The following is a 15,746-nucleotide window of genomic DNA, read 5'->3' as shown; positions in this document are numbered from 1 at the left end:
TGTAAGGATTTTAGATTGTCTAGCTCCTTAAAGCAAATATCAGCTTGCTGACTAAACACAATCCCCTTTGCTTTGCCATCTTTGCACTGGTGTCTGCATAAATTCTTTTTGTTGTTGCCTGTCTGGGTTTTGGTGTTGGTTTTTTGTTTTTTTTTTTATGAATTGGGTCACTTTCCAGTCTCCTTGCATTAGAGCACTGTAACAAAATCCAATGTGACAGTTCCCGAAATGTTCCAATGTTTTCAAGAGGGAGGTGTGAGGCAGCAAAGAAAGGCTCTGCCCTTGAAGGAATTAAATCTCTTGGAAAACACAGTCTCAGGTCCTTCCAAGCGCTTCATTGACCGACTTTTCAGCAAATTGCTGAAAACCTAATTGGGCTATGTTTTGATTGGTAAAACAGATCTGGGAGCCAGTCCATAAGCAAAGGGAAGGATGAGCAGCGAAATCTGAGATACACCCCGAGTTACTGTGGAAATGACCATCCTCTCAGGCTGATCTGAATCTTCTCAGACTGCTGTGCTGTGCAAGAAGAAAAGAAACAGCCCCAAGCTACTCCTTCTTTCTTTACCTGCTTCTCTGTGTTGAAGTCTAGCTAGCGTAAGTCACATAGACCATTTTGCTGAGGCAAGAGGACAGAAGCTGGGCAGTATGGTCAGATAGTGGGCTTCAGGGAAACAGAACTTCAGCATGTTTAGTGGGGGAGAGGAGGGTTGGAGGGAAAGGCTGAGGGTGTGCTCTCTGCTATCCATAATATTGCTGCAGCTTGCTCTCCATGAACTGATGCTGCTGCATACACAGTGGCTGGGGATCATGATTATCTCTCTTTCCAGAGTTTCCTTCATCCTCTCCTCCTCTTTTAGGCACCTGCCTAAAAAAGAAGATGAGAAATCCTAAGGTTTGCTTAGGATCCTAAGGTCCTGCCCTAACGGAATCCCGTCAAGACAACAAACTCCTTGCAAGAACAGCTATAACCTTTCCTTTTTGGAGTGGCTATATTTGGTTTTCACCTCTGATGAAACAAAAATCCGTGAGCCATGTTCTGAAACATGCACCATATACTGAATTCTGATCAGAGACATGTTTATCTCAGGGTTAAGATGTTCAGAATGTTAATATCTTTGCAGTGCATTCCACTGCAAACACACATGCTCAGATAAATTAATGCTGCAGGCATAATACTGTAGGAATGCTGTAGATGCATATTTTCTTGAAAAAATGTTATAATTAAAAACACTGATATCAGAGGTCCAGGAATGTAGAACTGGCATCCCTTTGCATCCTATATAAGGCTTGTGTGTGATAAAGGATTCATGTTGAGTGTAAATGAAGTTTGCACCATAAGACAATGAGAATTGCAGAAAATCAGGCTCTAAACCTATAGCTGAAATAGAGAAGGAAGAACAAACTTGAGGATTCAGAACGAATCCAAGGACCCATTCTAACAGGTGTTTGCAGATTTCTTCTGGAGATCCTCATCTCTGCGTAGAGGCAAGTGTTCTCTTGACATATCTGACCCCTCACTATTTCAAAGGAAATACATTCTGCATGTAGCTGTGGTCATTCACTTGTACATGCAGGTGGAACTGACCTTGTAAAATAAGTGTAAAATTAGTAACAGCATATAATTATTAAAGTATATTTGTTGAAGTAAATCTCTTCTTTTTCTCGCTCATCTTACATTATCTCTGAGTAATGTCATTTCCCACTACAATTTCAGTTGGAATCACTATACTCGTATCTCCTAGATCTACCTTTTTTCATTAAGGCCTCACAATCAGCTAAAGTTCAACCTAGCCAAAAAGAGTTCATTATCTTCCTTATACCCTGTCTTCATTCTTTGTGCCTTAAGTCTATTTCTTTGTCTTTCCCAGTCACTGAGGAAAACATACTCATTCAGTGTATTTCTCAGGTCTGTTTCTCAGACTTGGACTTCACATTTGACTTGCCTCTTTTCTGTGTTACTACATGCCTGTCTCTAAAAGCTTGTAGAGCCTTTCTCCATAATACCTCTAATAATGACAGCCACAGGGCTAAACTTTCATCCTGGGACTTGAGTCTCTGCTGCTGTAATATTCTTTTCTCTGTCTTGGTGATTTGGATTGCTCTATCCAGAATGATTTTGCTATAACCATTCCGACTCATCTGCACAGACTCACTTGTTCTTGTATCTTTATCATGCTAAGCATAAACTACTTGTCTTCACCCTCGAGACCATTCATAGCTACGAACTCTGGCCCTTGTATCGTCTGTCACTCAGTGTAATAGGTTCTGCAATAATCATGGTAACAACAGTTGTGGGCTGGAGTCTGCTTCTCTTTTCCACATGCAATAGTATATTATTCCTGGAGTAGCCTCTTTGGTTTCAATGGGCATACTTAAGAGATTGCATACAACCCATTCTGAATAAGGGTAGGAAAATCTGCTCTGAATTATTATTATATAATAAATAATCTCCAGATGAAATCATTGGATCAATTTCAAAATCAGTATCCTTTGAAATAGTAAAGTAACAAGAACAGATGTATCATCATGTTAACATGCATTACAAATGAAGTAAATAGATGCCTGTGCATGAATGCCCTGACTGTTGTAATATCCATCAGCTCATGTTTTGTAATAACAGGAGTAAGAAAACTATGAATAATTAGCATAATTAAATAAAACTGTATACAATGAGAACCATAATGCTGCACCATTAGCTAGTTTAGAAAGCTTTCAGAGACAGATATAGATAGATTTAAAATTGCACCGCTGAACCAATAAGCTGATTTATTAGTCTTTGATCTCCCTGTGCCCAGGGCTACCCTCTTTGGAGTTAATAGCAGTCATTCTTAGTAATGGTGAAACTGTTTAAAAATGAGCATTAATGGAGACTTAATTAACTATCATTAAATAAACTAGAAGTAGCTTTTGTGGCCACAGAGGATCATGCAATCATTGAGAGATGAGTGGATTTAACAGTTTCATTGAACAAAACAGCTTGTTTCAAGTCCAAGATTTAGACTTTCCTAGAACAGCAGTTGAAATTCATTGCCGTGATGAAGAATAGTACATCTCTGTTTGGTTTGTTTATTTGTATAGTGGGTAAAGATCTGTTTCTGTGTGTATTATGCTTTATCAGAAAGTTAGCACTAACTACTTTGGAGTAGATAATAACTAAAAAATTGGAGATTACTAAAGGGTTTTTTTTTAAATAATGTAGGCTGAAAAACAATGGTTTGTGTAGACTCTCTGATGTAAAAAAATACATCTTAAACTCTGAAAGTGGCACAAATAAATAATTAGCTGCTTTTCCTTATCTTTTTCCGTTGAGTATATTCCTTCATTTTCAATTGCATTAAGAGTTCATTCATTCAAGAGTACCTTTTTAAGTTGGTGGGAAAACATTCTTCGTACATGAATGTGACATGCATTTAATGAAAGTGATCGCAAATTGCTCAATTTTCATGATGTTCCAGGTAATACACTGCCTTCTTATAAAAGCTTGCTTAACAGGGAAATCATTCTCATAGGTAAAGTATTATACTCTAGCTGTAGGATTACACTGTTCTGGTTCTTAGGGAAAAAAGGTGAGGAGGTGCTGTATACGAAAGCGTATGTATGTGAAAGACACTAATTTGTTTTTTTGGCAGGTGAAGTTCTTGGATATCAGAACAGTGACATCCATTCTGGTAGGAGTTAATCTTTGTAGAACTGATCCAAGTGGTAGAGAAATAATGATTTCCTAAAGCAGCAGACAATATTAGCATCTGCAATGGAAGTCTGTGTTTCTGCCACACTGCCGCTGCAGTGCTTTATACCACAGGGGTTCCTCTAGAAGCGTGCAAGTGCAGTAGTCTCTTCTTTTATTTTGTAGTCTCTTCTTTTATTTTCTATTCTTGCCTGACCCAGAGGCTTATTCTGTCAATGTGCTTTCCTGTGAGGATGGGGATAGAACAAAGATTTCTAAGATTTGATTTCCAATTTTTTTTCCTTATTAAATTCCAATTCTGGCATCTCACTTAAAAGTGTGAGTTTGCTTTCATGCTATTGCTGTAAATATGCACCCTGGTGAGATACAGCTGACAGAAAACCAAATCAATTTAAAGCAATGCATTTAAAACGGAAGTAGGTGCTGCATGTCATCCTGCAGGTCTGTGGCTTTGCTACCACTTCTCTTACTTTTTAAAATGTTTTTCTCTATACTGATTTTTTTGGTAAAGATATAAAAGGGGATGTGGAACAACTAAATGCCAACTAAATACTACTGCATGCTCATGGATGACCATAGCGACCATGCATAGTCCTGGTTAAGATTCACTAGATTTCCCTCCCATTTCCAAACTGAAACTAGCCATATAGGGCAGAGCTGGCTCCAAAGAGAATTTGAAGAAAACACCAGAATTTACTGGACCCTACATTTCACAGAGTACAGAAGTTGAGAAGAATACCAGAAGAATATTTTTTCTCCAATTCTTTACATTTACAGGAATTTGTAGAAAAATCACAGATTTTATTTGTTTTCTTGTTTGTGACACCTTTAAATTATATCAGTTTTATGTAAACATAATATTCAGATAAATAGTATTAAAACATCAGATTCCGACAGTACTGTTCTTGTAAGTCACAGGCTAAGGGAAGTGATTTTTCTTTATATTCTTCTGATAAAATTCCAAATATCAATTATTTCATTTTGTCCCACAAGTGGAACAATTAGCCTGGGGGAGATGCCAAGAACTTAAAAACTGTTCCAATGTGTTGGCTTGTACGCCTGATGGCTTTGTAAAGTAAATGTTTCTAATACTCCCATCATCTTTCTACACATGCACACAGTGCTATCCTAATATTCTCATCTGCTACAACATTACATGGTGTCTAGAGATCACAAAGAGTCAATCAAGCAGAGCTACTCCAAAACAAGCAGTGTTATCATGAATAAATGACCTCCTCTTTTCTATTGCTGTCAGTGCCCAAAGCCAGGAAATGAAAGGTTTTAATCTATTCTGAAACCAGAGTGTTGATGTGCTGCTGTTGGGCTGTGACAAGCAGCAGTAAACAGTCTTCTAGATGTAATACTCAGGACTGTCATGCACTTAATTAGTGCTATATGAGCTCTACACACTTACGTACTATTTACATTCCACTTTTGATACACCATTTGGAATTGAGAGGCTATGGTGCAGACCTTTTTTTCCAGCTTACTAGTGGGTTTATTGGGAAGAGTTAAGGTCTGTGCCAAAAAAATCAAGTTACAGATCCTGCAAGGTACTGACTGCTTTTAATTCTTGCTTCAGGAAGCATACCACCAGTACTGCTTCGATTAGAATCTCACATAGGTAGCCCGCTGTCTGTTTGTCTTTTCAGTGTGTCACTTATCCTTTCTACTCTTGTCTCGCTTTTCATTGCCATTGTGAGTCTGTTTCATATTTAGTGTGCTGGCCCACCTACTCCTCTTGTCGGATGTCATTAGTGTCACAGCATCCACAGGAAGGAATGACATTTGAGAGCTGGCTGCACAGACTGGTTCCCTCAGCAGGATCATACAGTATGACTGGTCAAATACTTCACCTACTTTTTTGCTTAGCCTTTTCCAAGGTTAGGAACTCCGTCTGAAATGTGTGCCAGCTGAACTGGCTATGTGAGTCATTTCAGATGTGAGAGATAATGGCTTAAGCCAGTAATACATTACATATGTTTATGAGGTTTCTTCCTACCCGAAGTGACTAGTGATGTGGCATACTATATAGAGTCAGTGTCATACTGCTCACTGCATGTGAGTATGGTACAACCAAGCCTTTAGAATTGTCAGACAAAATAGAATTTGAAACATTTAGCCAGCAGCAAACTATGCTGTCACAGTCATTAGACTGAAAAACATAGGAAGTGCATTAAAGATTGTTGTGAAAGTATACTCTGTCTAATCACAGCTACAGGCTGTGTCTTTCTGAAGCAAGAAATAAATCATCAGAATGAAGGTCTGATTTAACAGCAGAAAGTCAGGAGGAGTTTATATGCTGTTTACCTTAAAAAGGATGGTGAACCTTGGTTTTTGTGTCTATAATTGTGCTAATGAGTTAATGTAAATGTTTCCTTATTAAGTCCATGATGCTTAGCCCATTTCCCAAAGGCAAATACTGTTTCTGGAACTGGGATATCTCAAAATCATAAGCAGCAAGGTGGTGTTCTTTTGCAGAGAGGTTTGTTGGTGTCACTTGAGAAGACCAGCAAACCTCTCACACAAATAACACTGGACAAAGATAACTGTAGCTGGTGTCACAATCTGTCCTTGTGCGCCTTGCCAGGAGGACACCATTCCCTTGTGCCTGAAACAAAGTGCTGAATCCTAACCAGTTCTTAGTTCCCTCCATTGATCATTGCTCCTACCCCTCAGTTTCTCACTTAGCAGGTACAACTCCCATATCTGGCACCTGGAAGCAGAGGTATTTGGTATCCCCTAGGCTGATTGCCTAAGCATTATGCCACCGATGCCACACCTGTGCTACACCTATGCCACAGTCTACTGAAATCCATAGTGTATCAAGTCCTTAAAAGACAGTGAGTTCAGATTCCCAGAGCACAAGCAGCTCCTGAATACAGTTTAGTTGCCTTGATATTCGCCAACCTTTCCCTCTTTTTTTACATCATAGACAGCCCTCCCAGTAATCTTGCTTCTGATAGTGGAACATCTCTTTGTTCGGGAAAGTAGCCTCCATTACTAAACTCCCTCTCTCTCTAAGTTGGTTAGTCTAAGTCTTTTCTTTTCATCACTACTACTCTGGCAGTAGATCATGGAATTTCAGAAACAAAATAAAACAAAAAAACATTAGAGAGAGTCTATTCAAAGTCAGTGGTATTATGGGCAAAACCCCTCCTGTTCCAGAAAGGAAGATGGCATTCAGCTTAGTGGCTTTCTGTCATAGCTTGTTAAGCAAAACCAAAATTAATCAATATATTACAATTTCTTCATTTCCAGCTGTGATAATCTGAAGTTATGTCTCTCACATATGGGGTCCATTTCACTTCAGAAATTCTGCTTAGGCGTGTAGCCTTCATTTTAGCAGAGATTTGTCAGCCTGAGTCCCAGATATATACATTGATTTGTTTGTGCCAAGCAAATATCATTCACAATTACTTATGAATGAAAAAATGTAGACAGAATTACATCTATAGCATCTGGCATAATGGGGACTTTAATCTTGGGAGGGCCTTTTTAATGCAATATTAAAAAGGAGTGCATAGTTGAAAAAGATTAGTGTCGTCTGTGTTCATAGGCCCTTTTATGATTTAGGTCTGCTGTTTACATGGAACTATTGAATTTTTCTTTTGGGTGTAGACTTAGTATTGCTTTTAAAATGTGCATGTAATGACATTTCTGCTTTTATAAACTATCTGCCCAGACACAAATACTCTAAATAATAAAACAAACAATGCCATTCTTCTTTCCTTTCTTCCCCCCCTTATAAAGGGAGAATCTCTTGTATGGGTTGGAAAGCCATAGCCATCTGACACTCTGGTGGCAGAAATTGAATTCAGATGAGGAGAGTGCTCTTTATTCAGTGACCCACAGCAATTAATGGTAAAAAGGAAGTGTTTAAGCTTTTTGCTCTAAAATCTGTGGTTTGGGATGGCTGTTTAGATTTCTGAAATGGAAAGATGTTGATGCTCTTTGCAAAATAAATGGATATTACATTAAAATAAAATTTAAATATCCCTGCAGCTTCAATGTGGCCTCTTTTTCTGTCACCTCTGTTCTGAAAAGTAGAGAGATTACATCAGCAGAACCAAGTTTAAAGTTCAGCAATTCCCCTTTAATAGTGTACCTATATAATAAACTTTCTGTTGTTTGTATGTCAGCTTTTATGAAAATACCCTTCTGAAATTCAGTCATAGTATTTCACCTAGCCTTACTTTGAGAGTTGATATCTTGAAATTACTTGACATAATATCCTGCCCTTCTCCCATGTTTTTCCTGTTAACATTATTGATGGAAGATGCTCGTAGGAAACTGCTCAAGGCTGAATGCATCTGGGATACAGATGGAAGAGCTACATGTGGGTACAGTGACATGAAGCGTGCTCTGCACTAGGTGGTGCTGATGGGAGAAACTACAGCCTCCTTAGTACTCCAGTAAATTTACTGCCGTTATCTTTAAAATAAGAGGAGTTCAAAGATATTTTGAGATGTACAGAATGGATTTCTTAGATTCTTAGATTTTTGAATGGGCTCTGTTGAGGAAGGGGCTCTTGAGAAAAATGAGACAAATTCTGTAGAAAGTGACTTATTTGTACTAATGTGTTGCATGAATGTAAAAATATATCTGCGGTTCCTAAGGGACTGAAGCCCCTAGTAGTATACTACTGTATCTCGGCCAGAATTTCTGCTTTTCCAGGATGTATTATACGAAGAACTCTCAACCTGTACAACCATTCAGAACATCAGAGTTTTTGTGTCTTACCTAAAGTAAAGGGAAAGAATTTTCAAAAATAGGTACTTTGCTCATAAGCACTTTTGAAAATCACGTGGATCCTAAACTATAAGTTTAGAAGCCTAAATATAGCATCTTCTTTTGAGAATTTTGTTCATACTTTCCAAATTTGATTGCTTTCAGCTATTCATCTAAGCATATAGTGAGGCACATAAGTAAAAATTTTGCAATTCATAGAGGTGCTGAGTACCCTTTCCTTTTATTCACATCAGTGGGAGTTCAAATTATTTTTAATTCTGAAGACTGACGTTCTTTTATTTAGATACTTCATCATCTAGTTTGCTACAAATTTCAGCATCCAAGTTTGAAAATCGTGGCCATAATCACTTAGGTCCCTAGAGGTGACCCCTCTAATCTTAATTGACGAGGAAGTGGCTTGAGTTATCTTGATGCTTTCCAGATAATGTTTAGACAAAGAATGTCTGCATTATTCCCTTTCAGTCTGAAATCTGCAGATCTAGTACTAGGAAGGAAGCCTGGAAAACAATGACCTCCTTGTCAGAGACTCTGGTTTCAGTTGGGAACGGTCACTTGGCCTGTTTAGTTAATAAGCCCCAGAAACCTTCTGAATTAGAAAGAGCAAAGGATGTTAGTTTAGAAGGTCAGAGGGTTAACAATGGAAGGAGCAGTTGTACTCAAGGTCATTTTCTGAGCAAAGTTTAGCAGGACAAAACAAAGATGGGAGAAGGATTGATAGGAGTTAGAACACCTACAGCTTACATATTTCTAGACCTCATCTTCTGATAGTATAAATTGTCATACCTTCACTGGAACTGGTAGAATTATAGCTGTTTATATCGGTAAGGACTAACTCCAAACCCTTAGACTTATTATTGCTTTGAAATAGGCTGATGAAAAACCTTTCAAAAACATTTGGAATTTTAAATTGAATTAATGGATGAGATCCCTATTTCCTGGTTCTAATTTATGTGGAATGCTAAATACTCTGTTTTGTTAGGAAAAGGAAAATGAATTTTCTTCATCTTCTTTTTGTCTGCCAGATGTAGTGGAAAGCTTTTGAATTTAGCATATACACAAAGGTCAGGGCACCAGAGTAAAACCTAGGGTTGTGCAAATGGCGTGGCCTCTATAGCTTCAGGACATGGCCCTGTTGGGGGTTCAGTCCAGACCTAAATGAGAATATATTCCTTTGAATTCACTCATTCTTCTTCTGGACATTTGGAAAAAATAACATGGTCCCCTACCCCTGGAGACAAAGATCCTTTAAGAGTCTCCAATGACCATGCATCAGCTTCGTCCATCTGCCTGAGTAAGTAATTCTTAATAGACCTGCGTTGTCTTCAGAGAAGAGCTGACACAGTTTGATTACTTTTATATTGACAGCTATGGCTTTATTAATGCCTTTTGTTCAAGCAAATGAGAATTGCAGAGTTCCTGAAAGTGTCTATGAAAATCACTGGTTTCTAGTGTCATGATAAACCCCTTCGTGAAAAAGAAACAACTTTTCTGTGTTAGTGATTATCGGGAGTGTTTCCAATTTAACAACCGAACTTCACCAATGTCACAACCTGAAGTATCAAACCAAGGCTGTGTAACACGCAGAGCACTGCCCTCACTTTTCTAGCATTGTTCAGTTATTTGTTGTGATCACATATGGAAACCACCAGACATAGTTCAAAGGAAAGGTTGGGTTTTAAGAGCTGCTCAACATCTCTATCCCTTGCCTGACTCAAGTGCACATTTGGAGATACCTATTAAATACATCATATGAGGTATTCGTCTAAAAGCCTCTGACAGGGGAACAGTAACTTTGTTCCTGACTGTTGGACATACCTATGAAAGCTTATTTGTCTTGGAGATGGCTTGATTTTGTTTCCTAGAGATTTATGCAGACCAGTGTGCCCCAACCTTGGGAGCCCAGGAAGCTCCTGCCTCAGATCTCTGCTCTCCTAGCCTAGTCCTTGTCTTAGGTGGCCTGTGAGCCAGTGTAAGTGACCTTACTGCTTAAATTGCTGTTCATTACCTTGTCTGAATTGAAGGTATTAGGCTGAAGGGAAGCATCCCCAAAATTAGTTGAATCAGTCTGAATAGACTATTTAATTTAGCTTCCTTCAGTAAAGGATAAGCTGTGGAAAGGGAAAAGGAGGCTAGAATCTTATTTGGTAGTTTGTCAAAAATCCATTTGGATTCTCCAGGATCTCCTTCATTCAGAGAGCCATCCTTGATTCACAGATCCACACAAAAATCCATTAAAACATGCGTAAGGCTCTTCACAGAGTATGACTTTCACCCACAGGCCTTTCTCAACTGTCATGGATTCTGAAATTCAATAAATTCTTTTTTTCTTTTTCTTTCTGAAGGACATTATTTTACCCAATAAAACATAAAGCTTTGTTTAATCATTTGAATAGATTCTTCTCCTGTTCATACAAGACTGTATTTTAAACTTGGCAGATTGTTAATGTTGCTTCAAAACTGCTACTTTCTGCCATATTGGTTTATCTGAACCAAAGGGGGTCGGGATTGGTAACTCCCTTGCAGCTGCCAAGGCACATGCAGAATCTGACTTCTGGGAGACAGGAACTGTTCAAGGCAGCTGGTGATAGCTGGACAGTTTGGACAGAAGTTAATGTCACTTATGTTCCTAACACTCTCAGTCAATGATCGAATTCTGTCCATGTATGTTAAAAGGTCCAGCTACTAAAAATCTATATTGGATGTTGGTTATTCAGTATGACCATTCTGCACAACTATTTAGCAGTTTGTAAGTGGTTTTCCAAAGCAGTGATCTAAACTAATTTATATTACAGACAGAATATTAGTCTGAGACTGAGTGATCTTGATTTTCCTCTCCGCTGATATTTGTGGGTTTATTCTGGCACTGGCCCAGGAAAACACACCCATGAGCACCTCTAAAACACAGTTCATAGTTATTGTGTTACTAGCATTGCTACTACGCATTGCTGGACCAGGATCAAATTGCTCAGCAGTCTGCAGAATTAATGCCCAAGTGAAAAGACAATCAACCTCCCTTTGTTTTCAGAGTAAGAGCAGCAAATTTTACTTTGGTTAAGAAAACAATTCTCAATTTCATTGTATTCTTGTAGCAGTTCAGAAAAGAAGATAGAAAGAGCAGGTGGCCAGCTTAAAGCCTGACTGAGGAAGAGAACGCAGATCAATTAGTTCCCTTTGAAAGTGAATATTATAGAGAAGGAATTAAGATTACAATATTTATTTTTCTTAATGACCATAAAACTGGCAAACACTTTACTGTCCACCTCTAACAATGCAAGAATTCATTTACTCTCCTAACTAATAGTTAGGTCTCAAAAACCAAAAGGATAACTTAGGACTGGAAATCCCTCTAGAATTTTAGCTTTGGAATAGTGAGTGTTCTTTCAACTTAATGAGAGTGCAGTAGAAGATATAAGGCAACACTGCAGAAATGCTGTTTACTCTGTGTACATTCGTATTACATTTCACCTATTGTCATGCTAGAGGCCCATTGTAAATTAATTTGGCAGATAAATTTACGATGGCAATTTGCCTTCCAGTTGGATAATTTATTCATGTCAGAAATAATTTATTATATTCTCCCTTAAACCAATCTTTTTTTTCTAGGGTACCACCTTAGTAAATAAAATTTATTGTTTACACTGAGCCTTGTGTGACTTCACAGTGGTCAGTCAATAACCTCAAGGGGATAGTTTTGGTCACATTACTGGTCACTTATTTGGATGGATGATGGAGTGCCCTGGTCCCATCTGTACATATATTACTTTCTTTTGTCTTAGGGGCACTGTTGGAAAGATTAATTAGGTCCATCTGCAAGGAAGGATCAGCCTTAGGGGATTCAGGTAAATAAAATAAATGCCAAGGGGAAAAAATGCTGAGGGGGGTGTTTTGAAAATCAAACTGTTTTCCATAACATCAATGGGGAAATTGCATACAGAAGGAGATTGAAAGAAAAGTAAAACTGCCTTTTAGTCTGGGTTATTTCAGCATGACCTGATAAACATCTCCTATTGCTGCTATGCTAAGATAAGGATCTATGAAGAGGGTTAAGTCCATGGGCAATATTCTCAGCTAATGTAAATCAGTATAGCTTTGTGATCTCAATAGAGCTACCTTCACTTTATAACAGTGAAGATTTGAGTCATGTCTGCCATAGTGATATTATATCTGTCCTTTGAGTGATCGGAGACATACAGTAAACTGGTCCTAATTCAAATTCTGTCCCCTCTTAATTTTTTTTATTATAACAGTGCTATATTCTTCATGGATCTTACATCCCACCTCTATTTTCCTTTCGTTTAAGCTTCTTTCCATATTTTCTTCCTTATCGTTTTATTTCCCTTTCCTCCAAAAAGTTCAGCATGCAAATGAATCTAATAGCGTTGAGCTAACTGATATGATCACAGCTTGTAAAAATAGAAACTCAGCTCTTAAGGACTTTTATGTCCTTATTATTATATGCATAATTAATTGGCGTAACTAGTACATAAGCCATGTGAAATTTGTTGCCATTTAAGTTACATCTCACCCTGTTGCCTTATCAGGCTAAGTGGGGATTTATATTCCACAATGCAATGGGATTACAATCCACAATGTTTTCATAAAACATGAAATGGAAAAACAAAAAGACCATTTTTCTCACTGAGCTCTAGCTTTCTTAAGGGACGGGAATACAAGTGTTGTTTTGCTTTTAAACTTTTGCTGGAGTGAAGATAGGTTCCTTATGAGTTTGGCGTTCAACTCCTGCTGACTTTTAAGTTAATTAGTAAAGCCAGAGAAACGTGAAGGCATATTTTTGAGATAGGGAAAACATAAATGATTTAAAAGGAAAGGGAAGAAGCATACAGGAAGGATACAAAGAAAAATGTAACTCAGAGGGCAAGGGGGGAATGGCTGTTGGTGATCAATTCAACTACTGTGTATACATGAAGAACTACTGGTGAGAGGGAAGACATTGGCTCTGGAAATGCACATGCCTGTCTCCTGCCTGTGCTAGCAACAGTGGCCTCTCAGTCTCGGAGAGGGACAATTCCTTCTGTGGTTGAACTTCGAGGTCTAATTCTAAACAGTTGGTGAGTCCACGGTATGCAGTGCTTGAAGAAATCTGCCTCTATGTATAAATACGGTGTGAATATGTACACCTTGCCAGACAGAGCCAATGAGACACCTTAGAGTGTATCTGGGGTTTTGTTTTAGAAACTGTACTGTATAGGTGGATCAGCAGTACCTGATGGTCTTTAGATAAGAATATCATGTAAATAAAAATGTAATTTGATATCTATATATTTGGGATTAATAGCTCAATGTACTCCCACTGCAGAATAGAGCCTTTATTGCCGAAAGGCACTTGTTCCTTCTTGCTTGCTGCACTTTCTAGATGAAGGGTGTTCTGAAGGCTCTTTCCTGGTCTTCATGAAATAGGTCAATGGCCACAGTCAAACACCTAGAAAAGAAGTCCTACATCTTAGAAACACTCTCACAGCTAACATCTACCGGAATAGTTCTTGTTCATATTAGTGGTGCAGCAAGTGAAATAATAGTTGTGGAACTTAACTGATCCTTTAAAGAATAAATTTCCCCCCCTTAAAATCTTCTGGGCCAATTTGTTTTCTCAGGTAGAGATAGGTGGTTCCCATCTGGTTTATGCTGCACATACTTACCATACGTAGGTAAGGACTTTGTTGTGCAAGGAGTGAGCCATATCACTTCCACTGGTCTCCATGTATACATATTCTGCAGGATTCTGGGAGCAAGCCTGGATCATGGTAGTATGTTTTCAGTTGTGCAACTGAGGGACTGAGCAGAGATTTTCTTCACTGTTTCATAGCAATACACAGATGTGGTATGGGTTTGTTGGGCCTGCAGCCTTTTATTTGTAAGACTTGAACCTACCTACAATAGGGAATTTATTTGTCTGGCTGGCTTTTTTTTTCCCCCAAGTGGGTTTTTTGTTTGTTTGTTTTGGAGGTCTTTGAGGTGACTGGAAATCTTGAAACAAAGTATTTCAGATGGGGATTAATTCTTTTGTCATTTACTAAAAACTGAAAAATGCTTTGTGCTCTGGGTTTTTTTGGTGGGGTTTTTTTGTGTTTTTTTTTTAGAGAGACCCTGTTATTGAAAACAGATATTCCTCACTGAAATTTTCATTTCCTGGAAAAAAACACGTTTTCCATCAAAATATTTCAGTTAAAGAACTATGCCAGGTCTCCAGGGTGTCCTTCTGAAAAGACAGAAAAAAAAAAAACCCCAGTAGAAAAAGAGTGACTAGCAACAGACAAATATTTGGTTCTGCTCTATGGTTCTTACTCAGGTAAAATTCTTCATGGGATAAGAAGTGAGAGCAAATTTCAGCATAAAGGAACTGGAGAATCCTGCCTAACGTATGGCTAAAGTAACTCCCAGATCTATACATTTTCCAGGATTGAACACATTTTATACATACCTCAAGTAACCAACTTGTTCATTTTACAGACTGAGTCTAACAAGTGAAGAATGGTTGTGAATGTACCATGAAGCTGGCTCAGCAAAGGTTTTCCTATAATTAAAATACATCTGGCTCTGTTCTGAGTGGGAAATCACAGACCTCTGAATGTTTTGAGTATTTCCTTATGCACAACAGCAGCAGAAAAACTCCATATGCCTTAACCCATCAAACTCGGTTCCCCTGAATCATGTGGATAAAGGGGATGTGATAAGGAACTTCAGTCTAGCCTCTTTGACATGAAACTGAGGGATTCAAAGCCAAGATGATAGAAATGGTCATGGAAAGTCTGAGAGGCACAGAGTGGCACTCAAATCTTTAGCACGCTGGTGTTAAATAAGTGCGAAATAGCTTGATGTGGTTCTCCATAAAAGCTTGTGAGCACCACGGGCACTGCTCTTTCTGATGTAGTAGGAATACCTTCTGGTTCTGCAGCTATATCCTCCAAGTGCCAAAACCACCACAGAGCAACGAGGGAGCGTGTGGCTGTGACTGTGGAACGGTACAGACGTTGTGGATGTCTTTGTCCATAGCCCTTCTCAAAGGGGCAGGCTCAGATCAGGGGGCAGCGACAGCTTCCTTACAACAGTCTCCTACCCTGGAAAGGGCTGTGCCCCCTGGCACCTTTTTTGGTCCGGTGGTTGTCCAGATTAGCAGTGCTGTGGTCGTCCAGATTAGCAGTGCTGGGGACAAATTCGTTGGCGTGCCGGGGGGCCTGTGCGCGCAGGGACCCCAGGGGCAAAGGTGTGATGTATTCCTGCGCCTCGGCCCTGCTGTGGTGGGGGTCAATCCAGCGTGAGCCTGGAGAGTCTGCTCTTACTTGGG

Source organism: Accipiter gentilis, chromosome 10, assembly GCF_929443795.1.
Source record: "Accipiter gentilis chromosome 10, bAccGen1.1, whole genome shotgun sequence".
NCBI classification, from domain to species: domain Eukaryota; kingdom Metazoa; phylum Chordata; class Aves; order Accipitriformes; family Accipitridae; genus Astur; species Astur gentilis.
The sequence above is the reverse complement of the archived record's forward strand: the minus strand, read 5'-3'. Positions refer to the sequence as shown.